Here is a 27855-nt window from a genome sequence, read left to right on the forward strand (position 1 = left end):
TTTTCCAACCTTGGTTATTCTGTGATTCTATGAATTTTTTCACTGGGAAGAGTATGTCTAACTGGAAAGCCAGCAATTTTGAGGCTGCATCCAATAACTGGAAACCAAATTTATTCCTAATAGTGGTGTTTCCTACTAAAGGTGGACTCTTGTGGGGAAAAAAAGGAGAAAATATATTTAGATGCATTTTTTTATTTGGTTTTCCTAGATCAGGTGCACCAAGAAGTACATTTTATCCATTGAATCAAAGAAGTAATAAACAATGCATTGAATTATTACAATAGATGCATAATTCTGCTGGGTTCTTGTTTACAGTTTGTTACCTCCCAATAATTTATAATTTTGAGAACCAACAATTAATTCTTACCAGTTTCTTTTACATTGGTTTTTTTTTTTAGATGGATATGAGGATTAACTTCCTCTGCTGAACAGCTGCTGCTAACCTGAAGCTTGTCTCCATATTCTGCAGTGTGCTGCTTTGAGATCGGTACAAGAAAGTGAGAGAGGTTTGGCAGACACAGTTTGCGGACATCTTTGGCAGAAATGATCGTGAATAAAAGACAGTGTTCAGCTTTCACTATTTTAATAGGTGAGAAGGGAGCTGCATTGTTTTATCTTTGCAATAATGAGTGAAGTTCTACTCCACTATCCCACAGCAAAACTCTTTTTGAATGTAGATCAATATGAGTCTTATTCCATGACTTTTAGTCATTTTTCAAAATAAATTATGTTACTGAAGATAAAGCGTTTATCTCTCTGGAGAAGAGGAGGCTCAGAGGTGACCTTATTGCTCTCTGTAACTACCTGAAGGGAGGTTGTAGTGAGCTGGGGATTGGCCTCTTCTCACTTGTAAGTAGCAAAAGGACGAGGGGGAATGGCCTCAAGTTTCACTGATTCAGGCTGGACGTTAGGAAATACTACTTTTCTGAAAGAGTGGTCAGGTGCTGGAATGGGCTGCCCAGGGAGGTGGTGGAGTCATCGTCCCTGGAGGTGTTCAAGGAATGTTTAGACATTGTGTTGAGAGACATGTTTTGGTGGGGTTATATTGGTGGTAGGTGGATGGTTGGACTGGATGATCTCGTAGGTCTTTTCCAACCTTGCTAATTCTATGATTCTGTGATTAGATCTTAAGGCAAAAGAAAAAAAAAATAGCAACCCAACCATATGTATCCTTTTGATAGTATCATTTTAGACCTTTTTTAAAATTCTTGTTCTGTAATTTTAATATTCTGTATAGGAAAAAATAATCTGAGATCTGTGAACATGTTCCAGTTTGTGTGCCTCTAGCCTCAAAATACTAAATGTATTGTGGGCTATTTTAATTTGATTTTGTGGAATTACCTACTTGCTCCTTCCAATTCCAACATACTGGAATGATTATTTGGGGTGAAATACAAACACATAAAACACTGTTTCTCTTCTGCTATTGTTAAATTTAATGTGAAACATGCAAAAGTTTAGGTACTTCTGTATCCCTGAAGCAAATACAACCTCCCAGCATTTTTAGAGACAGATTAAAACACGGATAATGACCTTCAAGGCCATGAAACATTCAAATGCAATAGGAAGAACTCCCAGCATCTTTGTTCAGAGGTCAAGAAAGTTGAGCAACACAAGGCAAAATGAAAGGGAATGGGAATAAATGTTAGACTTCAGGGAAAAGTAGGGCTAATTGGTTTAACAACTAATGAAGTAATTTTAGTAATCTTTTTTTGTGTGATTACTAGGGATACTAGCAACCAAAGACAAGACCTACTTAAATGGAGACTTATACCTATTCTCAGTTTATTAAATCCACTCAGGATATCTTTGCTATGACATTTTCACTACAGGTACTTTAAAAGTAATTGTGTTTTGGGAAGCTAAGAAGCTACTGTACATTGTAGATTAAACTAACATTATATATAAAATAATTCTGTCAAGAAATAATACACAGGAGGATTTGTAAAAGTTCCATAAATACTGGAGTGTCCAATTTATAAGAATGTGATCTGAGTTCATCCTTGGTGAAACTGAAATGTCTTACAGCAGGGAACAATTTGTTACAGAATGCATTTTTACCTTAATCTTGCCATAGGATGACACAGTGTCATGGCTGTAGGGTACAGCCTATGCACGGAGAGTTCATAGGAATGAAACTGGTTATTACATTGAACTTAACCTTGTGAGGGTTTAGTTATCATGGATGCAGGTATTTCAGTAATTAGTATTCTTATCATGTAACTTGGAAATCATACAGGTTGACATTTTGAAAAAAACAACAATTATCACAAAAAAAATGTACAGCACATTCAGAAATATTGCTGTGTATTTGAACATAAACTTATATATGTATTTGAAAAGCGTTTATGCTGTTAGCTTCGCTTACTTTAAAGACTCATCTGTGAGTGAATTTAAAGTCTGTATGTGGCAATTGTAGTGTCTGCTCTCTTTATCTTATATTATTAAATCCATACTGAGACTGAAGTAAATCTTAGGTATCATTCAATGACCAGTGGAAAATGAATAGTCTTTGTAGACAAAGATTATGTTATCTAAGGATAATAATTCATATTTAGTACAATTTGATAGTCTGTCAGACCTAGTGATGGCTCAGGGCTGAGATGCCAGGACAAGCAAAATGGTGATAGGTGAAAGACTAGCAGGATTTGCTCCCATTCTTAGGCTTCTTTCTCCGTTCAAGTGAAATTGTTCAGTACTTTGTTTTAGTGGTTATGTTCTGCTTCTGCTCTGTGTTAGTTGATGGGATTGTACAGAGATGATGTGGGATTAATAATGGTCATTTACATGTAGAAAGGTGAGTCAATCCAATGATCTCTTTCACAAACTGATGGAAAAAATTGATCATTTCCTTTTTTTATACTGCAGAAATATGAACCCTCAGAAATGAGTTATGATGAGCAAATTTCATGGTTAATGAATCTTTATGTGCAAGCTTCTAAAAGTTTGTTTTCCGCTGTTGTTTTTCTTGAAGTTGTGGGAAAATATGGACTTGCCTTCCTCCATGCAGCATACTTGATTTTACTGCCTTGTGTTGTAACTTTCCTTGCTACAGGAAGGTTAGTGCCACTTTACTACTGCTCCCCTTGCTTTTCTCTTCAGACACTCTTGCCACTGCCAGTGATCATCACTGCCTACTCTGTCTGGCATAGGCAGGTAGTTTGCTCCTGCCAAGGGGGGTGCAACGTAGGAGCCTGTAGCAGTGGCCACTCCTGCCAAATCCCTGCTGTGCCACTGTCTGGGATCTGAGTGGTGGTAGCAGCTCCATCCTTCCTGCCTGGCTCTGTGGGAAGTGCCCTTGCCCAGCTGGCCAGCACTGTGCTAGCCTAGAAAGTCATTCAGTGCCAGCAACAGGAGACTTTGTGCCCTGGGGCTATGGCTGCGTTAAGATGTCAGACTGTAATAGTCTGTATTTGTTGTTGTAGTTTCCTGTTGTAACAAAGGTAAAGCCATCATTTTGGTTAGCTTTGGGAGCCATTCTGAGTCAGATAGGACGGCTTTATTAAAAAGCTTTTCTTGACTGATGTACAAATCTCCAGCTAAGAGCAAAACTTGCTAGCTCTTTAGTATTCATGTGCTGACGATAATCAGCATCCTGGGACAGCTTAAAGCAATAGTTTTCTGATTAGCTAGGTGTAAATGCACTTTATCAAAAAGTATCTATAACAAACTTTCTAAATCATTTATTCGCAAGTTAATAATTGCTCATTTCTGAAGCATTCAGAATTGCTTTTTCTTTTTATAGCAACTAAAATAAGATGTTACAGTTTTTTTCATTTCTCTTCAGTGACATTTTGTGACATAGTTCTGGTGCTCAGTGTTACATATTGTTGCTCATTAATGAAAAAATTATAGCAAAATTTAGACCAGTAGAAAAATGTTAACTGTTCTTAATGGAGAAAGTTACAACCTCTAGTCTTGTCAAGGTAAGTTGCATAATTAATACATACTCTTCAGAAACTTGCTAATTTCAAAATAGACTTTCAGGCATGTGATTTTAGTTTTATGGTGTCTAATGACAGCTGTAAGCAGTTTGAGTGGGGGCAGTGTTTTCATTCTGAACAATAGCATCTATGCATGGAAATTGAAGTGAAGAAAACAAGACTCAGTTATTCACATCATGTATTAAGTGATACAAAACAAATCTGTCCTTCGCTTTTTATTCCTTTGAATGTGTAGTTACATTTTATTTTTGCTGAACTTTATACTAGGTTGACAGGAAAAGAGCCTGTTCCAGAAAAAAATAAGTAGCAATATAGCTTTCACCCTACTGCTATAGCAGGGAAGGGGGAAAGTATATTTCCTAATTTGTCACAGTGCTCTTGATGCAAATATTTTCAGTGTGATGGCTAGAGAATGTGGCAGAAATGGCCATTTTGTAGTATAATATATACTAGTGGCAGAAACAGTCTAAATTTATTATATATTAGTATTTTTGTCAGGTTCTGGGCTTGAAGATGGAAATATTTCTATGTTCATTAATGCTAACAATATGATGGGGCATTTTGCATTACCATAAGAAGAATAAAAATATTCAGTAATTGGAACAAAAAGGGTTATCTCAAATGCATGCTAAAAATAGTGGAAAACCTTGTTTTCCAGTTCCAGCATGCATTTAAAGTAACCCTCTGGATCAAGCTTAAGACCTCATATGGCTATAGCATGTTTTAGTATCCTGATTCCTTGCAGCTGCCAATAAACCTTTAACAGAATTTCATTGACTGAAAAAAAAACCCTGCTTTTAATGGAATGCTATAATTTCATCTGCTATGAAAGGAAAATACGTTTTCCTTACACATTCTTCTTTTTTGGAATTTTTGTGTAAGCTTCAATTCCAATACATTTTAGCTACCCAATAAGTCAGCACGCTCAGATTTCAAGCAAGCTGCCTCGAGTTTTCGTTTAGAATTCTGGTGCTTCTACACTCTCAGTCTCTGAAGTCTCAGCTGTCATCCCTAGGTAAAAGACATAAAGCAGCAACAGAATTTATAATGTACAGTCTTAATCTGAAATTTCTTATTTGATTATCAGCGTAAAAAAGAACGCTTTGCGTCTGCTATCATTTCTAGAGATGAGGATTTAGAGGTGTTAAAATTTGAAATCTGATATTAGAGCTTATTTTTATGTAGAAACTCAAGCACGTATTTAAATATTCATGCTTTTTTTGGAAAGTTACAACCGGGTGTTTGGGCACAAAGGGTCATGCCAGTTGGTGCTCCCAGGTACCTGGATGTTCTGACTCAGAAACTAAGATGATGCATTAAAGACAGGCATGATCAAGTGCGGTTTTTCATTTCTTATATAGTTTTAAATGGGTCCCACTTCACCTTGAGGAGAGAGTGAGTCAGCGCACTCACCCTAAAGCTTAGTCCTGTGATTTAAAATGGTTTGTAGTTTTTCCTTGTGAGAGAAACTTGACCAGGATGTAATCTAGGGCTCAGAGGGAAGGAATCAGAGGGAACAAAAATAACTATATTAAAACAAAAGAAACAAAAGCTTTTTTTCAGTTACTTATGCTTTAAGTGCTTTGGATTAACAACGACATAAGATTTTATAAAACTTGAAGGAAAATCTTATAGATCTATATCTTTGATTCAGCCCTCATCTACTACGTTTCTATTCTTGTTCCATGAGAAGCTGTGCATGTAGGACTGAGACAAAAATGGCTGGTACTAAAAAAAAAAATGTTATGTTTCATTCTGAAATGGATCTAATTTTCTTATCTCTTGTAATGTTTTGAGTTGAGTTTTGGAGGAGGGGCAAGAATGTGTATGTGCCAGGAACAAATTTAGTGAAAATTGCTACAGATATCTGAAAACAAATTTACAGTTAATAATAATGCATAGATTTCTGCTTTACTTGGAAACATACTTTTTTGAAATCAAAATTACTAGCAGTTATACCAACATCTGTGTGGAATCATTTCTCAGTGGTAAATAATAAATAAAAAAAAAAGGTCTTGCAAGGAGAGAGACTACAAAACGGGTCTTTGCAATCAAAGATGAAAGCTTTCATTTTTGTAGTTCCTGCAATTTTAAGCAAGTAAAAAGACAGATAAATATACTATGTGTGAGTGTAGATGTAGTCCTGATGTCCCACTTGGTAAAGCATTGCATTTTTTCTTCAACATTAGAGAGACAATGAGTAGAAAAAATGTGGTGGGGTTACAGTAACTGTTTTGATTTTCAGAATCTGAATATCAAAACTGAATATCAAAAGAGACCTATTTTCTAGATTTGTCTTTTTGCTCAAGAATACATAGTGTATTTTAATGATTAATCTTGAATTGAGAAGGCAGAGAATAGCTGTCTTTTAATGACATATTTAAACATATAAAGTAGATGCATGTACAATACAGTGTGTAACTCAACAGTAACTGGGATGAAATGAAGGATTATTTTTTTTTTGAAAGTTTGTGATTACCATTTTTAAGCTGAGACTGAAAGAGAGAAAAAGATGTATTCTGTATTTTGATCACTTCAGAGCAATATGCTGTAAATTGAGGCATGCAGAAGCACTCTCATTATTTAAAGGAGGAAAAGATCTTGGAAGAGGTCTTAAAAGGAAGAGCCTCAGCATAGCATAGTCATAAACCACCAGATCTGGCTTCAGTAAAGAAGATGCCTTCTGGCTGGTAATTTTCTAGGCAATATTATCAGGCAGTTTTAAGGCAGCCATGTTTTATTGTTAGGTTGCATTTATGGACAATGTATATGTTGCTGATCTGAATTAGTATTAGCTTTTGAAATACACCCCAAATATTAATCTAAATATCTAATATTGTTTCTGGCTTTGTTAAAATTTTAATTTCACAATGATTTGAAGTAATGTGAAGAAGCTAGGTACTAATTTTTGTGGAGACTTTAGTTTAACTTTTTTTAGATACAGAAATGTTTTTTCTTCTTTTCTAAATTGACTGGCATCAAGGATATTATCTAATAGAATTCATATTAACTGTCACCTAGGAGATATATAAAAGGAGCTCCCATATACTGTTACTGTTTAGATATTTTGGGAGATAAGAAAGAACCTTTTTTGAGCTGTCAGCCATTAAAGGGAGTAAAAGCAGCTGTTTTCTATTAAAACCAAACACAGTACTTTAAGCAGTTACAAGGTTTGGGATTATCTCTAGGGCAAGACTATTGGTATGCAAAATTCCATTCTAACCCTCAGTTAATTCATTTACACAAATACATATTTGCAAGATTCATTTGCTCTCTGAAGGAAATTTGCAATGGTAATGTCATAAAGTTTTTTTTCACCTTCTTAAATAAATCAGTTAATATGCAATGTATATTCCTCACCTGTCTTTTGAGGCCCTTCTCAATGTAAGGGACAGGTTATGTTTCAAAGCAACTTAGTCTTACCCTAATTTTACCTCAGTACCAATATATTTGCTGGGTACTCTTTGCTGGGCAAGGAGCTAGCTGGAGGGCCGGGCCCAGAGAGTGGTGGTGAATGGAGTTAAATCCTCCTGGCGACCGGTCACGAGTGGTGTTCCCCAGGGGTCGGTGCTGGGGCCTGTCCTCTGCAATGTCTTTATTGATGACCTGGATGAGGGCATTGAGAGCACCCTCAGTAAGTTTGCAGACAACACCAAGCTGGCAGGAAGTGTCGATCTGCCTGGGGGTAGAGAGGCCCTACAGAGAGATCTGGACAGGCTGGATCTCTGGGCTGAAGCCAACGGGATGAGGTTCAACAAGACCAAGTGCCAGGTCCTGCACTTTGGCTGCAACAACCCTAGGCAACGCTACAGGCTTGGGGCAGAGTGGCTGGAAGACTGTGTAGAGGAAACAGACCTGGGGGTGTTGGTCGACGCTCGGCTGAGCATGAGCCAGCCGTGTGCCCAGGTGGCCAAGAAGGCCAATGGCATCCTGGCTGGTATCAGGAACAGTGTTGCCAGTAGGAGTAGGGAAGTCATTCTCCCTCTGTACTCAGCCCTGGTGAGGCCCCACCTCGAGTACTGTGTCCAGTTTTGGGCCCCTCTCTGCAAGAAAGACATTGAGACCCTGGAGCATGTTCAGAGGAGGGCGACGAAGCTGGTGAGGGGTCTGGAGCACAGACCTTATGAGGAGCGGCTGAGGGAGCTGGGATTGTTCAGTCTGGAGAAGAGGAGGCTCGGGGGAGACCTTATCGCTCTCTATAACCACCCAAAGGGAGGTTGTAGTGAGCTGGGGGTCAGCCTCTTCTCTCTTGTAACTAGTGACAGGACGAGGGGGAATGGCTTCAAGTTGCGCCAGGGGAGATTTAGGCTGGACATTAGGAAATACTACTTTTCTGAAAGAGTGGTCAGGTGCTGGAACGGGCTGCCCAGGGAGGTGGTTGAGTCACTGACCCTGGAGGTGTTCAAGAAACATTTAGATATAGCGTTGAGAGACATGGTTTAGTGGGGTTATTGGTGGTAGGTGGATGGTTGGACTGGGTGATCTTGTAGGTCTTTTCCAACCTACCTGATTCTATGATTCTATTTGAATAGAAGTTAAATATATATGATGGTACGATCTGAGAAGTGCATTTGTGTGACATTTTTCAGTGACATTTTCTTCACATAACACAACCCAAAACACATTGTGAAGTTTTGCATATGCTTCATATTTTAACTGTGTCAGCTTGTCACATTTCTCTGGAACTTTAGTTCAAGTGCTAAACAAATCTTGTAGAATGAGTTAATGATCTGTCTTGTGTCATGCAGGCAGTGATACCACTTCCTTACTTTTTTGTTTATATTATAAGCTATTATTTATGATATATGCTACATGTATTACAATATATACTTTAGCACCATGACATGAACAAGCTAGAAATAAAATAGTAATATTAAAATCATTGTCCTTATATTTCTCCTGTGTTAGAAATATTTGGTTAAATATAAAGTAGAGTGGCAAAATGTACTTTGGATACATTAATATTCCTGTAATTTAAATTTAGGCGTCAGTAGCTGTAAATCTCGAAGTTTTCCTCACCTAATCATGGCCTAACTTCCTTTTTGTCTCATGATGTCTTTCTGCAACAATATTCATTACATTGCATTGGTGGTGCTGGTGAAAATTGATTTTACAATTATGATGCCTGAATGACAGACATTAAGAGCATGGATTTTGTCCATTAGAATTGCTTGGATTACTGAAAATGTATTGCTTTCTATTGATGAAGTCAAAGATATTGAAATTCAGTATTGGTATTTGCAGGGCATAAGCTTTACTGATGAAATTTAGACCTTTAAAAGTATGTTTCAAAGGAATCTAGACAGGCTGGATCACTGGGCTGAGGCCAGTGGGATGAAGTTCAAGACTAAGTGTTGGGTCCTGCCCTTTGGCCACAACAACCCTAGGCAGCGCTATAGGCTTGGGGCAGAACGGCTGGAAGACTGTGTGGAAGAAATGAACCTGGGGGGTGTTGGTTGACTCTTGGCTGAACATGAGGCAGCAGTATGCCCAGGTGGCCAAGAAGGCCAATGGCATCCTGGCTTGTATCAGCAGGGAGCTGGAAGGTGATGGTCCCTCTGTATTCAGCTCCGGTGTGGCCACACCTGGAGTACTGTGTTCAGTTACGGGCCCTTCATTACAAGAAAGACACTGAAGCCCTGGAACGTGTCCAGAGAAGGGCAATGAAGCTGTGAAGGTTCTGGAGCACAAGTCTTTCTGAGGAGCAGCTGAGGAACTGGGATTATTCATTCTGGAGAAGAGGCTCAGGGGAGACCTTATTGCTCTCTATAACTACCTGAAAGGTGGTTGTGATGAGCTGGGGGTTGGCTTTTTCTCCCATGTAACTAGAGATAGTATGAGAGGTCATGGCCTCAGGTTGCTCCTGGAGAGGTTCAGGTTGGATATTAGCAAAAATTCATTCTCTGAAAGAGTGGTCAGATGCTGGAATAGGCTTTCCAGGGGAGTGCTGGAGTCACCGTCCCTGGAAATGTTCAAGAAATGTTTAGATGTTGTACTAAGGGACATGGTTTGGTGAGGAAATATTGGTGGTAAGTGGATGGTTGGACTGGATGATCTTGGAGGTCTTTTCCAACCTTGGTGATTCTATGATTCTATGTTCATTTCAGAATTGAATTATTGTTACAGTTGTGAATGAGAAATAACTGTGGAATGGCAATGATTTTCTTGCAGTTAGATTTACCATAGCTGTACTTAGAGATGTATGCCTACAAGGTACAAATGGAAGTCACAGCACAAATTTGAGATTAAGAAGTTTGTATCTAAAATGGCTGTTGTGAGTTGATGTTGGCTTGCTGCCAAGCCCCAACACAGCCGCTCTCTCACTTTGCCTTCTCAACAGGACAGTGGGAGAAAATATAATGGAAAAGCTTACAGGTTAAGATAAAGACAGGGAGATCACTTTCCAGTTACTGTCAGGGGCAAATTAGACTTGTCTTGGGGACAACTGATTTATTGACAATTAAAATAGTTTTGCCAAATGCAAATCAGAACAACTCCAACTGCCCATATTTATGAACTCTCATTAAAATATATGTATCACATACTTTTCCTTCATTTGCTTCAAAATCAAAGTAATATAGTCACGACACCAAGAACTATGAGCAATATACGTACACAGTAAACCTCATCCATTTACCACTTTACAACAAAAAAAGATTTCCTGCAGTTATTCTACTCCCTGGCAAGGTCCAGTTTGTCTTCCCCCTTTTCTCTCACTATTACTGTAGTTATCTTGAATTTCTCAAACTCCATGTTGGATGCCACAGTTGTGATTTGACTCCATCCAGTGACTAAATACCCACCCTGCCTCTCACTCACTCTCTTCTCCCATGGCTCGGGGAGAAAAGAGAAGCCAGGTGAGATCTGTGGCTTGAGATAGAGTTTAATAAGGAAAAAATTTGTAAGTGCTAACAAAACAAAATAAGGATTTATATGCCTGCCCATTACAGGTAGTGAATATAAAATACTTTCAGGGAAGCAGGGCCTTGGTATGTGTAACAGTTGTTTGGGAAAGCCATAACCATGAGTATTCTCCTTTCATTCTCCTTTTCCTGGGCTTTCAGAGTTAATGGAGCATGAAGCTGTATGATCTTTAAGGTCCCTTCCAACCCAACCAATTCTATGATGTAGAATATCCCTGTGGTCACTCTGGGACAGCCTTCCTGGCTGTATCTCCTTCCAAATTCTTGCCTATGCCCAACCTACTGGTTTTTGGTGGAGGGGAGTGTCTGAAGAGAAAGTCTCAAGGCTGTGCCAGCTGTTTAGCAATTGCCAAAACATAGGTGCATTTCTGACTCTGCTATAGCCGCAAGTGCGAAGTACAGAGCCATGTGGTCTGCCTTGAAGAAAGTCAATTCCACCCCAGGCAGAGCTGATTCAGTATCTTTCTTATATCATTAGATATGTAAAGTTGTAAATCCAGGGTGTACATTGTTTTCTAATTTAAGCTAATGACTTAATAAGAAATGTAACGTGAAAGAATTTGAAAAGAGTAACAAATGATGCCACATAAGCATGCTGACAAGAACAGCCATTCTTTCTGCACTCCTTTGTGTACTTTATGAAGCCAATAACTAAGTCAAATTTTATTTTCCCTTTGGTATTCTTGCTGTCTTGTTAGTGTGTTAATGATTTCTTATGTCTGAACATAATAACATGCTCTTTGGGAGTTGTGAATTTAAGGCATAGGTGTGCTGTAATATTTTAATAGTTTCATTTCAACAAATACCAACCAATTGTGCATCAAGAGCAAAATGTTGATAGTTATAAATTAGTCTCCAGCTGGTGCTCAGAAAGTCTTATTTGCTTCTTAGCCCAAGTGAAAGAGACAGCTGATGCAAGTGATGTTTAGGTTTCATGCAGCGTTGGTACCTTACTCCCATTATTCCACTTCAGGGTTGTGATGACAGAGTGAGACAAAATTCCTGCAGGGAACCAAAGTGTTTTCTGATGCTTCAAAGAGTATTAGTGCTTGTTCTTGTTAGGAACTGCTCAACATGTATGAAAAAAAATATTTTTGGGGTATGCATTAGAGAAAACAAAATGTGACTGATTATCTGTGAAAGATTTGTAATGTGGTATTTATAGTACATACAAGCCTGGAATAAAATTTAACTGGACTGTTTTTTTGTTTGTTTGTTTATCTCCTTGCAGCCTTTGCCATCCCTTCATTGGAGAGCAGCAAACCACATCTCTTTTCAGTGAACCTGGGATTTTTCCTTCACAAATAAATTTGTGAGTTTTGTATTCTTTTGAAGTCTTTGGATTTTCAAGGTTAAAGAAAAAAAAGAGAGAGAGATAAAGGCAGAGTAACCTACCTGATAGAAGTCTGCTTTTTGACCTGAGTAATTTAAGGAATCAAGTAGGAGGCCAAACCGAAAGGTTTGTAATCACAAGCAGATAAGAAAGGTTAAGTCAAGATTAAAACTGATGGAAGTTACTAGACATTTCCAATCCTTTTTTTACTAGAATTTAACTTGCTTTATAGCTTACAGTAAGCAGTCATGTAAAAAAAAAAAAAAAATCCATTATTTGAATAGAAAATCAGATTGTGATACTGTTTGGAAAGATAGTTAAATATGGATGCATGTATGCATTTTTATATGCAGTTAGAAGCCATAGAGTTATCAAATAATCACAGGTATTTATTATATAAACCACTTGGCAGAGTAAAGGAATAGTCATTAGACTTTATAGCAATAAAGGTTTCAAAGGCTGTGGGTCACTTCCATCAACAGTTGGTATGTGGCTTTCCTTCCTGAGAACTTTCCACTTCAGAAGGCATAAATTCTCCACAGCTACCTGAGAGGAAGCTACAGCAAGGAGAGTGTTGATCTCTTTTCTCGGGTGATGAGTGATGAAGTGATTTCAACTTGCACCATGGGAGGTTTAGGTTAAATATTAGGAAGAATTTCTTCATGGATAGTGTGTAAGACATAGGAACGGACCACTCAGGGAAGTGGTAGAGTCCCCATCCCTGGAGGTATCTGAGATGTGGTTGTGGCACTAGGGGACATGGTTGTGTTATGATTTATGGATCAATTAGAAATATTATTCTTTATTTAGAAGAAAGGGAAACTTGTTTTCTCATCTTCTGAGTCAGATGACTAACCAAATGCTACATCACAATTACAGAAGCCAATGATAAGGAGAAATACATAAAACCTATTTTCTTTGCTGCCCACAGTGATAACCATGAGAGGTATATTCCTTGCAGGGGCTGGAACAGATCACAGGAATAGGATTCAAAGTGTTCTCTTCAATTTTTTTATTTTTCATGCAAGAGTATTTGTAATCCTTTGTACTGGCTGAATGATAAAAGCTAAAAGTCAGCTAAGCCTGCTGTTTTTGCCATATTATATTTTAGATAGGAGAAATGAAGATGGGAAATGTAAATCCTGATATGAGGGATTCAAATCTTGTGTGCTGGGGTGGGGGGAATGATGCCAGGAATGCAGTCACTTTGGTGTTATATTTATTGGCAAAACATAGTGTATTCTATTTAGAAAAATAAGATCTATGGGATGAGGCTGCTAGGGCGTTGAGATTAAGTATAGTTTTTGGTTTGTGTAATTGAGGACCATGCAGGACAACGGGTAATATACTAAATTAAATTTGGGTAGTGGTATCAAAATGATTTTTAAAACATTAGCTTTTGAAGCCTGAGTCCCCCAGGAAAAGGATGCTCTGATAAGTACCTTTCTAATAATAATTTAAAAAAAAAATCAAATTTCAGTAAAAACAAACAAAAATTATGCTATTTATTTAGTGGTATAATATAGAATAAAATACATACATTTGAAACTTGGCTATCAATCTTGTCTTCATTTTAGTTCTGTTCCTCTGGGAAGTTTTAAAAAACTTGACCTAACACTGATGGTAGTTGAAAGCTATACAAGAGACATGAAAGGGTCCTCACTTGTTTTAGAATTGCTGAGGTTGTAGAGCTCAAATGAAGATAGATATTTTTAACTCAGCAACTTTTATGTCTCTAGATGCACCCAGCCAAGAATTTCTACTTCCCAGACATTAGCTTCTTGGGGAAAAGACAGCATTTTGTATTTTAAGTACAGTGACTTGTAGTACAAGTCAGCTATAACGTTGATCAGAGGTTATTGCAACTGAGGTTGCATTGGTCAGGAGATGTGGTTTGCCTCAACATCATAATTTGATGCCTGTCACATTGGTTTCTAACCAACTATAGTAACTAACTATAACAATTATTTGTCTGAAAGTGTAGCACCTCTTCAGATTTTGTATTGAAGGCAGAGCTGTTCTCAGAAGTCATCTTAAATTTGTGTTTAAAAAAAAAAAGCTTGGATGTGATCTGACAAATCAGAAAATAAGATAAATGCTTAATTTGAAATCTATTAATAAGAAAAAATTAGTAGAAAAATATATGTTGGCCTGAATTGTGTAAAGATGAAGTGGGAATTTTTTATTAGATCAGATTAAAAAGACATGTTTATGTGACAAGACCAAACTAGAATGATTTTAAAATTCCATTTCTGCATACTAATCTGTTGGTTTACCTCTCTCTTGAAAGTAAGTTTGCCAAATTAAATGTGCTTTTTTTCAGTATGAGCTTAAATTTCAACTTTTCTCGCAGTAATCATTGCTCTTAGCCCAGGCCTGCCCTATTCTTTTTAATTTCATGGATCTCAGGAATATGTCTACTTTTCCTGTGATGAGTTCCCCATGCGTGCACTTCTCATAAATATTGTTTGTCAGGGCAGCAGCAATACCAAAACATGCCAGAATGTTTGTTTTTCTGCCAAGTTCATAGCAGATCGTCAGAAGAGTACATAGCCAAGGTACACAGCTCATCAGCAGGTGATCCTACATCCTTGCGGGTTACTTGAGGTCTTCAAAACATCTGTGGACAGTGCAAGAGGGAAATCATCAGTCCTTCAACAGGTGAGTTTGTTAGGAGCACAGATGAGATGGCTGCAGCAAGAAAATCCACAGAGTTAACATGGTTTATCCCAGTTCTGTTAGAAGTGCAGTGGTGGTGACTATTTCTGGCAGAGAGGAGCAGGCGTTTCTACATGGGGTGGTAAAGGCCTCAGTTCCTTCATATGCTATGTTTCTTCTTGAGGTTTATTTTTAAAGAAGAATCTGATGCCCATCTGATGCAGCAGAGGAAAAATACAGTCAAAGATCTAATTTGATTGATATAGAAGTGGCTTACAAATTTTGCTGGAATAAAATCTGGACTTCAAGCATTAGTCCTAAATTTAGTTTAGAAACGCTTTCAAGATCTACTTAGAACTATTACCAGTAACATCAACAATGGCACTGCCTTGGTCATAAGGGAAGTAACTGATAATATTGGAGTAGGAAGGTAATTCATTTGATTAAAGTAAACTGCTCAACTCTTCCTCTGCTCCCTAAAGAAAGTCAGCACAGAATTAAAGTAAAATGGCCCCTTATTTTTCAGCCCACTGCTGATCTTGGAAGGAGCTAGTTCTGTGAAAAGCTGCAACCAGAAGAAAGTAAGAGATTAACAATGGAAAAAAAAACCTAAAAAGAGAAAAGACATTTCTTATACCATTGTCAGCTGACACAATTTCCGTCAATAATCTTCTGGAGTTACAGGAAAAAGAGTAAGACATTGGAGAACTGTAGAATCCTGGGGCTTTTTCTCAGACTTTCTTAGTTATTGCTGTTCCCTGAATAGAAGTCTAGAGATCAGTTTTATGACAGTGGCTGGAACTCTCCAGAAGGGCTGGGTGTTTCCATAGGCTGATTTAAAAGAAACTATCAACATCCTTTTAGGTCTCAAAACTCAGTGTCGTCTTTCTCAAGTTTTATATTTCTCCTTTTGCAGTGGGAATGGTGGGAGAAGATCCCTTTCTTTTTATCACTCTATAATATACAAAAAGGGAAGTAACTTAAAAAATGATGTGACAATAGCTGCTATTCACTTATGCTGACTGCTTTTACCCTGAATTGTAAAGAACAGGGCAGTAAGATATGCAATTAATTAATAGGAAGATATTTTCAGTAGGCGTTTTTTAACAGTGGGATCAATGGATTCAGTAGCATTTTAAGTAGGATCCTTAGATACTAGTGCTTTAGCCAGATGCCAACCAGAGCTTTGACAAATATGTAGAATAGACAGGAGAAGAATAAGAGTAATTGGTAAGACAATGTTTTGTGAGGTGATGGTGGAGACAGAATGGAAATCCTTTTAGTTTCAGTTGGTTCTCTGCATCATGTTCGACTTTTTTCTCATTTATCACAGAATCACAGGGGTTGGAAAGGATCTCTGGAGATTATCTAGTCCGACATACTGGTACTGGGAGGGAATTTACCTGCTTTCACTTTGTACCTGGGTGTGTGGGAACTTACCATTATCTCTGTCTTCTAGTGAGGAGTATTTCAGCTGGTCAGCCCTCTACGATCAGTGAGCCATGTAAACATGTAACTGGAGTGGACCATCCTTTGGCAGTTTTCAGAAACATGCATCTTTCCATTGACTCTTCTAGGAAGCACTTTATTTGACTAATTTGTTTACTAATATTTTAGGCTTTTTAAATTTACATGTGTGCAAACCTAAATGAGTTATAATTAGCTTCACCGTAAATTCTTTCTTGAACATAGAACTCACTAATACCATCAAATATCATACCTTCTTAATCTTAACCATACCACTTTATAATGCAAGATAAGGGATATATCAAATGTTGAATAGTGTAATGGCAGGTAATATGTGTTCTGTTCTCTTGAGTACTGCAATGTGCGTGTGTAGTATTAAATACTGTACCAATGTGTATAATAATTCATGCAAAACACTTTCAATGTTTCATAAAAATAAAAACATCTATGTAGAGAAATTCTAAATTTGTAAACAATCTTTTTGATAAAATATCTGTTGAATGTTAATTTGGCAGGTTCCATTTAGTTGCAACATAAATTCTCTAATACAATAACTTTAACTAGGGGATTAGTGTTGTGATTAGTGCTTGGGAAGAAACAAGATATCATGTATAGTAAAGCAATGTGACTCGAAATAATTGAAACTATAAATGTCACTGCTTGTTCATGTAGTGAAGTCCTTCAGTAAACAAATCGCATAAGTGATTTTTGATGGGAAGAATAAATATGCAACACCCTTGGTAAGATACATAAAGCACTGAGCATTGTCATTTTACACATAAGGTGTGAACATCCATACAGAATGAACAGGTGAAGCATTTCAAGCAGAATTTTCAGTTATTTGTATGGTACTTTGCTCTCTACTCCCAAAGTTTTCTTTTGTATCATAAAAATAGCAAAATCAAACATTTCTTTTGCTTTTACTGCAATTCTGTATGCCAAAAGACCTACCATGTTTAGCCCTACATAAATCTTCTTTTTAAACAGTTTTTTGCTCTTTTCTTTCAAGTATGTATTTTCTGTGGTGCTGCCACAGGTATTTGTCTTGCTAATGAAACTAATTTCTAAAAAGCAATGCTGCATGAGAAAAAGAAAGGAGCTGTTTTTTTTACAATGATATTTGAATAAATTAAAGCTAAAGGAAGAGTTTCTAATCGTTTCCGTATAGTTTGAATTTTACTGTAATTATTATTCTAACACAATATGTTATAATTGCATTTTGAAACATTTATATTATTAATAGGTAATTTCTAAAAGGGAAAACAAGTAATTAATTTGCATATTCTATTTCTTTTTTTCTGTCCAGAATTCACATTAAAGAAAATAAAGATAATCAGAATTCTTTAATAAGGGAAAGTATCTGGATTTATACTGCTATATTTATTCATTCAAGTAATTCAATTACGGAGTGTTTGCGGCAAGCTCATTCTGATGGAACAATTAAGAGTGGAGCAGCTTTTCTGTTATAATGCTATTTTGATTCTCTCAGAATCAAAAGAAAGGGATATCTTCATTTGCTAAATATGTTTTTCTCTAATTAATTGCAACATAAAAGACACAGATCAGTTCTACAAGGATAAATCTTCCTGCACCTCCCGTATCTTTGGGAGCCTCTTTCTCATGCCAGCTTGCTTCCCATCTCACTGATGGGGTGAGGTCAGAGCCCCAGTAGCTGTCCTCCTGGAGCTGTCTCCTGGCAGATTTAAATGAGAGAGGCCTGTGCCAAAAGGAATGAAATTAAGACCTACTATTTCTTAAGCATATGTCATCCTTAGAGCTTTTTATAAGGTTTAACACTATAGGATATATTGTTTTCTGAACCTCCTCTGGACCATTTCTGGAGGTCTACAGGAGGTAGCATGGAAAGCAACTTTGGGAAGAACTGCCACACCACTGTTCTCCTTGTCCCTCTGTGGGCAGCCTCTGTATCCAGCAGAGACAGTGCTGTTTCTTGCTACTCTTCTATTTGTCAGAGATACAGGGTGTGCATCTGTACTGCTTTGCTTTAAGGCAGGCAGTGTCATTCTCAAAATGTGCCCTCTTGTAAACATCATAGAGATTTGACAGTCCATGTTAGATACAAAATGTAGGTGTCTGCCTGTCTTGAAAAGACCGATATGCACAGTTTCACTGGGGTGGGAATAGAGGGACAAGAGGAAGCTGACAGCTATACTTGATGACATTTAAAAAAAAAAAAGTTGAAAAAAAAAAAAGGAAGTTCTTGCAGTAAAAAATAATAAAATTCTCTGGAGTTTCCAGAGAATAATATAAATGTTAGGCAAGCCTTATCTTGCAGTTCAAGCTGCAAGAATTAAAGCAACAAAAATAACTCTGTGAAAGGGGATACAGATATTTCCCTGAAACTTGATGCCAGTAGTTTCATACAAAACATCCTGCTGATTCAGAAGTTCCTTATCTGAAATAGAAATTCGGGGAGCACTGCAGCAGCAACCAGAGACTTTATGTCTTAAGTTCAGAGATGTTTGTTGTAAGAAAAAGTGCTACTGGCAAGAATGCCACAGAGCGGGATCAATTTAGTATGAAGCAGAACTAAAGGCAGTGAGGCAAGAATTTTAACATATCCCTCTGGATCTGTGATAAGTCACTCAGGAGAACTGAATGACACTCATGGAAATACTATCATCAACTAAACAATAGCTCTGTGCTTATGCTGACCTTACAAAACCTGTGCTGGAAACACCTGAACCAAAAATAGCCACTTGTTAATAACTTGTGGCTAACCTTTCTAGGTACTGGTGCCCTGGCTCCCAGCCTCCCCAAAATGCACTGAAAAATATAGTTCAGAAATACTATATAGTAAGTTGAAAACAACCTTGTCTGTACACACTTAAAGTTTTTAATTTATGCACTTTGGTGGGAAAAGTGGGGAGATTTTGTCTTAAATTCGTTCTCCAGTGCTACAAGTTGTAAAGTCTGGTTGTTTTCAAATGATAGATCAAAAATGGTGAGGTTTCATAGTGAAAATTTGTGCTATATAATCTTTCAGGTGTTTAAAATGGTCAAAAAATATCCCACTAAGGCACTTCTATGGAAGCTGGGGCACTCAGGCACTGTTCCTGCTGCCACTCAACTTGTAGCTTATACAAAACAGACTCTCTTCCACAGCAAGAGATGGAGCTCATTCCCCTTAGCCAATGGTCAAGACATCTTTTGGACAGTGTAAAGGTATGAGCTTTGATTCCTTTCTCCCTCAGGCTGAGCAGTAAATAGGATCTTGATCTTCCATATCCCAATGTAGAGCTGTAATTGCTGAACTATGAAGTTCTATTTGCAAAGCAATATTAAAAGGTGTTTTTTTCTTTTTTCCTAGCCTGAACATTTTGATGTATCTGTGATAAAGTAATAAGCCATAACAAGCTGAATTCTGATGCTCGCTCTCTTGCCCCACTCTATAAATTTCTCTCCCCCCATTTTTTCCTCCCTCTTTCTCTTTCTAATCCCTCTTTTTCTCTTCACTTCTCCTTTCTCCCCCATTTTTATATTTTCCTCTTTCATTTTCTCTTGCCCTCTCTTGTCTTTACTCTCTACCCTCTCCTTCCTTTTTCCCAGTCTCTAATATCAGCATCTTTCTGTACTAATACTATGCAGTAAACTGTATTCTACCTTTATTAGGTGACTGGTAGAGGTCCAGATCCATGAGTGGTATGGTTATCAAGTCGACGCCTGAAAATTTCCTGTGGTTATTTACCAACACATGCATCTCCACTGGATCCATATGTGAAGAAAAGGCCGTGATATTACTCCATTAAAATATGATGAGGTATTAAATACTTGCCTTACAGTTGGATATTTGTCTTCATATACAGCATCTGATGTAATAAGGAACTGTAGAAACTTTATTTATGGAAAGGTTACTACATTTCATTGTCATGGTAATTTACCTTAATGTAAATTATCTGTAAGCTATGAAGAGTTCAGCCTCTGACCACCTGCGTCACTCTCTGATGCCCATCAAGGGCTGTTTCTCAGAATCCTTGTTATTCTCTGCATACGATGTATACATTTTGAGAGACTTAAGTGTTCTGAATAGATATTTTGAGACTTCCTAAAAATGGGAAAATTGCAGTATCTGGTTGAGTGTTATTCTATTTTAAAAACAAGTTTGAAAGGAAAAGTTTTCTAGTTTTCAAATTCATGGAAATGAAATGCAGAACTCCTGTCATACTGCTGGAAATTCTGCTTCAATATTTTTCCTAGCTCATATCTGAAAATACACTTCTGTGTCTCTCTTTATTACTGATCCATCCTCCTCCCACAAATAGATCCAATTAGAAGAGCTATCACATAGATATAATATGGGCAGACATAGATTTGCAATGTCAACAAAAGTGTAAAAGAGCTGCTGCTATTTTCAGTATTCTTAAGAGGGAAAAATTGAAGCTAGTGGATGCTATTTGTAAGACTAAAAATGTAGTCCTCTGACAATAATTGGTATCATTGGGATTCTACAAGAAGATATGGGGATTATCTGGTACTTTAGTTACTGCAGGTACGCTGCTGAGTACATCACTGAAAAACAGAAAAAAAGCATTATCATTAGTTCACAGCTCTCAGCAATCACCTCTTATCTGGCTTTTGCTTAATGCTCTCCTTATTTATGAGGCTGTGTGTTGTGTATGCAGCAAACAAATTACTGCAACAGATACTAAAAAGAAAATGCGGGGCTATGGTAAAAGTTTGACCTTGAAGTCTCTGCCCCGTGCTGGAAAGTTCTAGGCAAATATACAGAAGATTCTTCTCATTAGTGAATATAGGATAAACTTTATCAGACTCGATCAAAATTATCTACAATACATATTTGTATCCTTGCTAGAATGCAGTATTGGCTTTAGGGTTTACATTCTAGCTGGACAGGGTACGAGGTAGTGGATGGTGTGCGGTAGTTTTGGTTGAAGTAGTTGTCTTGTGATTGTGTTTTAACATCAAGTCATGACATCCCAGGATTTTGGACAAACGTGAAAGGTATATTCACCTGTTGAAGAACTTTAATTAGTGAAAAGCAATACTGCCTTTAGAAAATGATATTTATTTTTGCATGTATTATTATTTTATGGAATGTATTTAGTTTACAGAGTTGCATCTCAGCAGAGGAAAAGAAAATACAAAATTGGCTGAAGAAGGGAGAAAGAATAGTAGAAAACTGAAATATTTATTGTCATTATTTTTGGAATGAACACCAAAACAAAACGTATGGAAGGAGATTTGTCGCTCATTAAGTAGTAGCTGCTGTAGAGATTATGTAACTATTTGCATGCTGAACTGCTTAGTGAAATAGTCATATGTCTTTAATGCAAGAAGATAATTTTCCTTTGAGAGCCAATTGAACATAGTTATCCAAGTATAAAATCCTCTTGAAGAAAAATCAGGCGAGTTTTCATCTTAGTACTGTTTCTGAAGATGAGCAAATGTTTCCTAACAATGTTACCTTTCATAGTTACATTGGCAAGCAAATATGCTTTTGGTCCAGTGAATGGGATTAAATAGAATGATTTGTATTATCTACATTTAAGTACATATTTTGGAGTACGTATTTTGAAATATGTATTGAAAATGGTGAATTTGAAATGCTACTGGACTTATTTGAAGCAGATACAGAAATGCATGACATTTAAATGAAAAAAGAAAAGAAACTTCATTATATCCTTCATGCTAAAAAAAAAAGGGGGGGGTAATTCAGTTGAATTTTGATGGAAGTAACTTACTCTTTTCAGTTGTAATCTATTACAATTGAAAGCTAGTCAACATTCAACTGCTGGCAAAATGTAAGGTATATTCCAGCAACCAGTAGTCTAATGTCATCTACAAAGTGTTCTATCAAGTTTTCTCTTTAGGACCTAGGTCTAGGATCAAATAGCTCATATTTCAGGACTTTCTTTGTAGAGGAAAATTACTTTCAAACATCTACAAATAAAAAAAAAATTAAAGCTAATAAAGGTGTGATTCTCATGTATTGTACTTCACATCCTGTCAAGACTATCTATGAACATTTTTTGCACAAAATCTTGATTTGACCAACCCAGCTCCATAGGAAAATGGGATGAAAAGAATGCTGAATAAAACTATTTTATTTGATCATTTTCCCATGTGGAACAAATTGTGGTATAGCTCTTTGGTTTGGAATGTCTCAATTACAGGAAAAAGACAGAGAATATGGTGTTGTCTGTGGGATTACAGTTTGAATGTAAAGAACAACCCTTGTCTTGTCAGAGTTCAGAATGTTCAGAGGTGTAGGAATTAAAGCTTTCTTCTGAAATGTTCTTGCTTTAAAATAACTTCATATTGCTGTTGCCTTTGAAACACCCCTTTCTGAATTCTCCAGTTTTATTTACTTTTACTGGTCTTTTATTTTATGAATTTAATGGAGAACTTCCTGCTTGCTAATTTCAGATGCTGTTTTCTGGGTAAAGGGATTGATTTTTGGAAGAGGGATGATGAGGTAGAGATTTAAGGCAATAGAATGTTTCTGGTTTTTAAGTATTAACATACATTTGATTTGTATTCATTTGTATTTTCTTTAGTTTAAATAGATAGTATATTGATATGTCCAATATTTAATCCAAATAAATTAATGCAATTTGTTAAGGAAGTAAAAATATCTTGTGACAATTTATTTTAGGTCAAGCTGTTATTTTATTTGCAATGCCCTTCCTTTGACCCAGTTCATATTTCTTAACCCCAATGAAGTTTATCTCAGCCATTTAATCTATTTTTTCTCCAACTCATTTTGTGGATTTTGAGTCTGAATTTTCTGGCTTTATTATTATTACTGACATTCAACCTAGTTCAGGGGTAAAGAGTTCTTTTATTATTGTTATTACATCCTTCTTATTATTACTAAGATATGAACATTTTGTTGTGAATAGTGCTAAAGAGGAGGGAGGGGAAGCGGATGGTGTTATTCCTCTTGCTAAAGAGTACATGCTTCTCTTTTGTGCAACTAAGACCTCCATTGCCCCACATCCTTTGTAGATATTCCAGACATACTAAAGCTGGTCTTGAAATTCTCCTGCATTACTCACAGTATCAAATGGTTGGTTGTTCAGATAGTAATTTGCTATAATCAATTTTCTGGGTCTTACAGATCAAAGAGATTTTTAATTATGAAATACAAGGTTATACATGGACTCATCTCTCAAAGGAATGTTAAACCTCCCTAACTTATTTAAATTCCCTTAGAAGCTATTAAACTTATGAACAGGATTAAGCAGTAGCTCTTCAATTACCAGCATATATTACAAATGTTTTTTTTATTGCTTTCTCCTGAGAGGTGATCCTCTTTTCTAGCTGTGTCTTTCCGGAAAGGTGTGAGGCTCTCTTTTCCTCACCTTTTTCTGTTGGGTTTATGGAATGCTAAAGTGGAAGTCTACCTGCACTCACCACTGTTGCCAGTCCAAGCTGTGTGATAATTTCCCTATTTCCTTTCCAGCTTGAACTGCACAGTGCTTTTCTTGTAAACATTTAAATGTAACTGACTGTCAGACTCTAACTCAAGTCAGACACCTGTTTTCTTCCCTTCTGAAAGGAGGTGGTTGGACTATGAATACTATACTTAGCCTGAGGGTGAGCTTGCTTTCTTCACCATAACGTTGCACTGGATTCCTGAGTTTAACCAGTTGCCAACATCTAAGATGGAACCATTCTTGCTTGCCATTCATGATTTATCGCAGTGAAGCTAGAGCATTCACAATAAAAAATGACAACAACAACAACAACACAAAAACAAAACCAAACAGCATCCTCTGAGAGGCTGTTGTTCTTCCTTACTGATTTATGCTTATTCATATTAATCATTTCTCACTTCTTTCTCAGTCACTTGCTTTTTCCTTTAGAAGCTACACCTAATATCCACTGCTCCCTCAGTTCCTTTCCAGCATGTCTCAGGCAGCTCCAGCTCCAGCCCTATGGCTGTACAGGACTGCTCAGCTCTGCTTAAGGGTAATGGGCACAGGAAACATATGAAGCTTTTGAGAAAGGGATGATCCTGTAAAACACTTCAGCTCTGATGGCAAAGAAGCATTCCCCATGTTAGATTTCAAAAGAGAATGTATCCTTGAATACAGCTGCTTGTAATGTATGTTACCATTAAAATCTTCTATGGAATCCATTGTTATTTTAAACTGAAGATATGCAGTTACCTACCAGATGTGGCTATCAGCAGTCATGCACTAGCAAGTCATGCCACCAAGAGCTACAATCAATTTTACTGCAGTCGGAGAAGCCTTGCATTGGTAGTTTAAGACAAACTCAGCTAAGAACTACCACCTTTCTGGCAGATGCAGCTGAGGTTATGTGTCCAGCTGCTGTAATTTAGATCCTGCAGTTGTTGCACTGACCACAAACGCAGGTGGCAAAGAGCTCTAGGTGCGGGAGGCAACTAAGACATTGATGTATTCTTGTATATTGTTCAAGAGACCGGTGATAATTTTGAGAGAAGGAGCCCATATGTCATCAACAACTGCAGCTAGAGCCTCCAGAAACTACCATGCTTGATTCATAATTAGGACCTAACAAAATGGGAGTTAGAGGTCAGTGCAACATCCATCTAAGTCACTGCTCTCATTTTTATTTTGAGCTATTGTGATTTTATGGGTTAATATATGTGAAATGCTGAATAAAACATTAATATAATCAATGAAAATTTGGCATTCCTGTTATACTTTATTGGATGTCTTGGCTTATTTTAATATTATTTGCTTATGCTTCTGTAGCTAGTACCATTGCCTATTTCCTGAGTTGTTTTTTCTGTTCACATGCAAATACAAATATATATGTATATCAAGGCAGATGCAGAGAGCAGTAGATGAAAGCAGTAGAGTCATAGGCAGAATACTCTTAATTCCTTTTGCCTCATGAAGATTATATAAAATCGCTTTTCATGGACTGACGGAGGAGTGATTAGCAGCAGAGTATGGTGCAGTGGGAGGTCACAGAGGTTGAGTCCCCTCCCAGGGATCACTCTGTCTTGGTTTAAGTCTAAATGAGTTGAGCGCTAATGCTGCAAAATCTCTCTGCTGGCCACCTGTTTGCAGAAGGGTAAAAACTATTCCTTGTCTGAGATTGGGTTGCACTTCAAAGGAGGGGTAAAATAAACACACCAGCAGAAGTAAGACAGAATGAAATTTATTTGCCTGAAATTCCACTTTCTTTAAAATATGTTTTGGTTATGAGAAAGGGAAGAGTGTAGTGGGAATTGGTTTAAAAAAAAAAAAAAGCAAAAAAAAAAACCAACAAACCAAGCCATTAAACACTTGCACATCTGTAGAAGTAAAATAATGATTAGGAAAGAAACTCTTACAGAAGACTGTGAAATCATGCAGTAAGAAATGTCAGAGCACTTGCTCTGGCTTGGCTCCCAGTGAAATCCTTTATGGTTTGACTACGTCAGAAACTCAACACCAGGCTAAATTCCTTGAAGCGATTCTGCTGAGGTCACTCAAAGTGTGAGGTTAAATGTAAAAATGTGTACTCAAGGAAAATATCCAAGAATCCTACAACAGGGTTTCCAAAAATACCTATGAGATTTAGGGAGATAAGTTACATGCATCTTTAATCTCTCATTTGCAGTCCACTTGGCAGTAAATGCAGCTGAGATGTTTCCCCTGCCAGACAAATGTTCCTGTGACAAAGCAGAATAAAAATACTCCTGAAAGCACACTTTCAAGAAAAAAATGCAATGGACTACCTCCTTGTACCTACTCAGTTAGTTTACTGAGGAAAAATCATATCTAAGATTAATGTAGTAATATTCTATAAGACAAAATTCCATGAGTTAAAGTAATGGCTGCCCTCAGAAAGAAATCTTGCTCCTGATTCTTCCCTCCCAGCTGTGGGGTCATGCCATTATGCTAGAGCTAGCCTTCACTGGTCCCTTTTGGGACTTGCTCTACCTTGTTAAGACAGTATCAAATGGACTAGGGTCTTTTTAGTAGTTTGGAGATGTTACAGTAAGTCAAATTTACTCATGGATTGAATTGGACCTGGGCTGAACCAGGTTACCCTTCCAAACTCAGTCATGTTCTGAGGGACAGGGGCATGTGATGCAAGAGGTGTGTTTGGGCTGAAGGATGGCAGGCAAGGGGGTAGAGATGGGAAAGTGTTGGAGAAGGACATTAGTTTCAGCAGCAGTGAACTCTTATGTAGGCTTCTTCTGTTTCTTGAAGTGGTGCTACATGCAAATGTATATCCTCTCACCTCCTTCTTATTCCACTTCCTTGCCCTTTTTTTTTTTTTTTTTGTATAAACGTCAGTTTAGAGTGGAGGCTCTTCACAGCAGTTTTGTTATTCAGTCTGTCCGTAAACTGCCTACTATAGTGCTGAGGCTACAGAACTATTTACGAACAGCAATAATATACTTGTCACACGCTCCAGTAAGTGCTCACTTTACCTCCTGCCATGATTTGCTATGTTTCTTATGTGTGGTTCAAACCTGCCTTCTTTGGCCAGCAACTGCACTTTGAAATAGTTGAATTTTGATATGCTCTTATTTTAAGCCTTATTTCTTCAATAATTATTAAATATCTCCTTGTACCTTCTGCATCTCAGCATACAAAGAGGATTTGATCTCTAAGCCTTTTGCACTTTGCAGTGGTTAGCAGAAAGCTGACCTCTATGGACTGATTGTATTCTCTTGGGTATATAAATTCACTGAATTTCAAAGGGTATTTGTTCGCTTCCTTTTCTTCTCTTACCTTCGAAACTGCACAGCCACTGTTTTACCATAAATGCCTTGAGATAGTCAAGGTGACCTGCCTCACTTTCAACACTGGTCACTTGGACCAAAAAACCCTTGGTTTATCCTCTGTTAGATCCAGCGTTTGTAAAGTACCTGAGGAAAATGCATATTACATAACACATAGTATACTTCTAAGATGTTATCCCTGACATGCCCTAGAAACTTTGCTGAATTTGTGGGGCTCTGAGGCTCTCTTTTCTGTCTTTATGTCTGTGAGTAGTGAAATTTTTAGTTTTCTGACTTCAGTCACTTAGTAAAGAGAGGTCAGATTGTATTTTCCTACCTCGTACTGAGAGAGTTCAGGTACAGAATTAATAAGTATCCTAAAAACCTGCCTGTCTGGTTGCCCAATACCCCTTTGACAACTGAAATCTACTGTAGTGGTGATACGGGCCTCCCCTTCCTCCTCTCTCCAAGAAACGATAGAGAGGAGAGAAGAAAGGGTGAAGTAATGGCTTTTACTTGTACTTAATGAATAAGGACTCTGGGGTATCAATAGAAACAACAGCTGAGGTTTGTATCCCACCTGTGAACATATCTCAGTATGCAATGTCTGTATAAATGTACATTTCCTACATTTCTTGTGGTAAGAGCAAAGCAACAGTAGTCCACCAAGTCTTCCCTGCAGATGAGATTAGTGGTGACATGTTGCTGTGTCTTTTTCTCTAGGCCTCATTTACTTCCCTTGTTGGTGCTTGTATCCTAAAATAAGAGCCAAGGTGATTTTAACAGATGATTATTGTAGAAAGAAGGAACAAGAGAAGGACCCCCCTGGAG

The 27855-nt window shown here is 37.4% G+C and overlaps 1 long non-coding RNA gene across 1 annotated transcript; it reads left to right on the forward strand.

The window, feature by feature from the left end:
• On the forward strand, window positions 404–27855 carry LOC110395203. The gene is made up of 6 exons (XR_002436256.1): window positions 404–589; window positions 12099–12179; window positions 14724–14861; window positions 19333–19511; window positions 19959–20106; window positions 27748–27855. It is a non-coding gene; the product is annotated as an uncharacterized LOC110395203 (long non-coding RNA).

Source organism: Numida meleagris, chromosome 2 (assembly GCF_002078875.1).
Source record: "Numida meleagris isolate 19003 breed g44 Domestic line chromosome 2, NumMel1.0, whole genome shotgun sequence".
NCBI lineage: Eukaryota > Metazoa > Chordata > Aves > Galliformes > Numididae > Numida > Numida meleagris.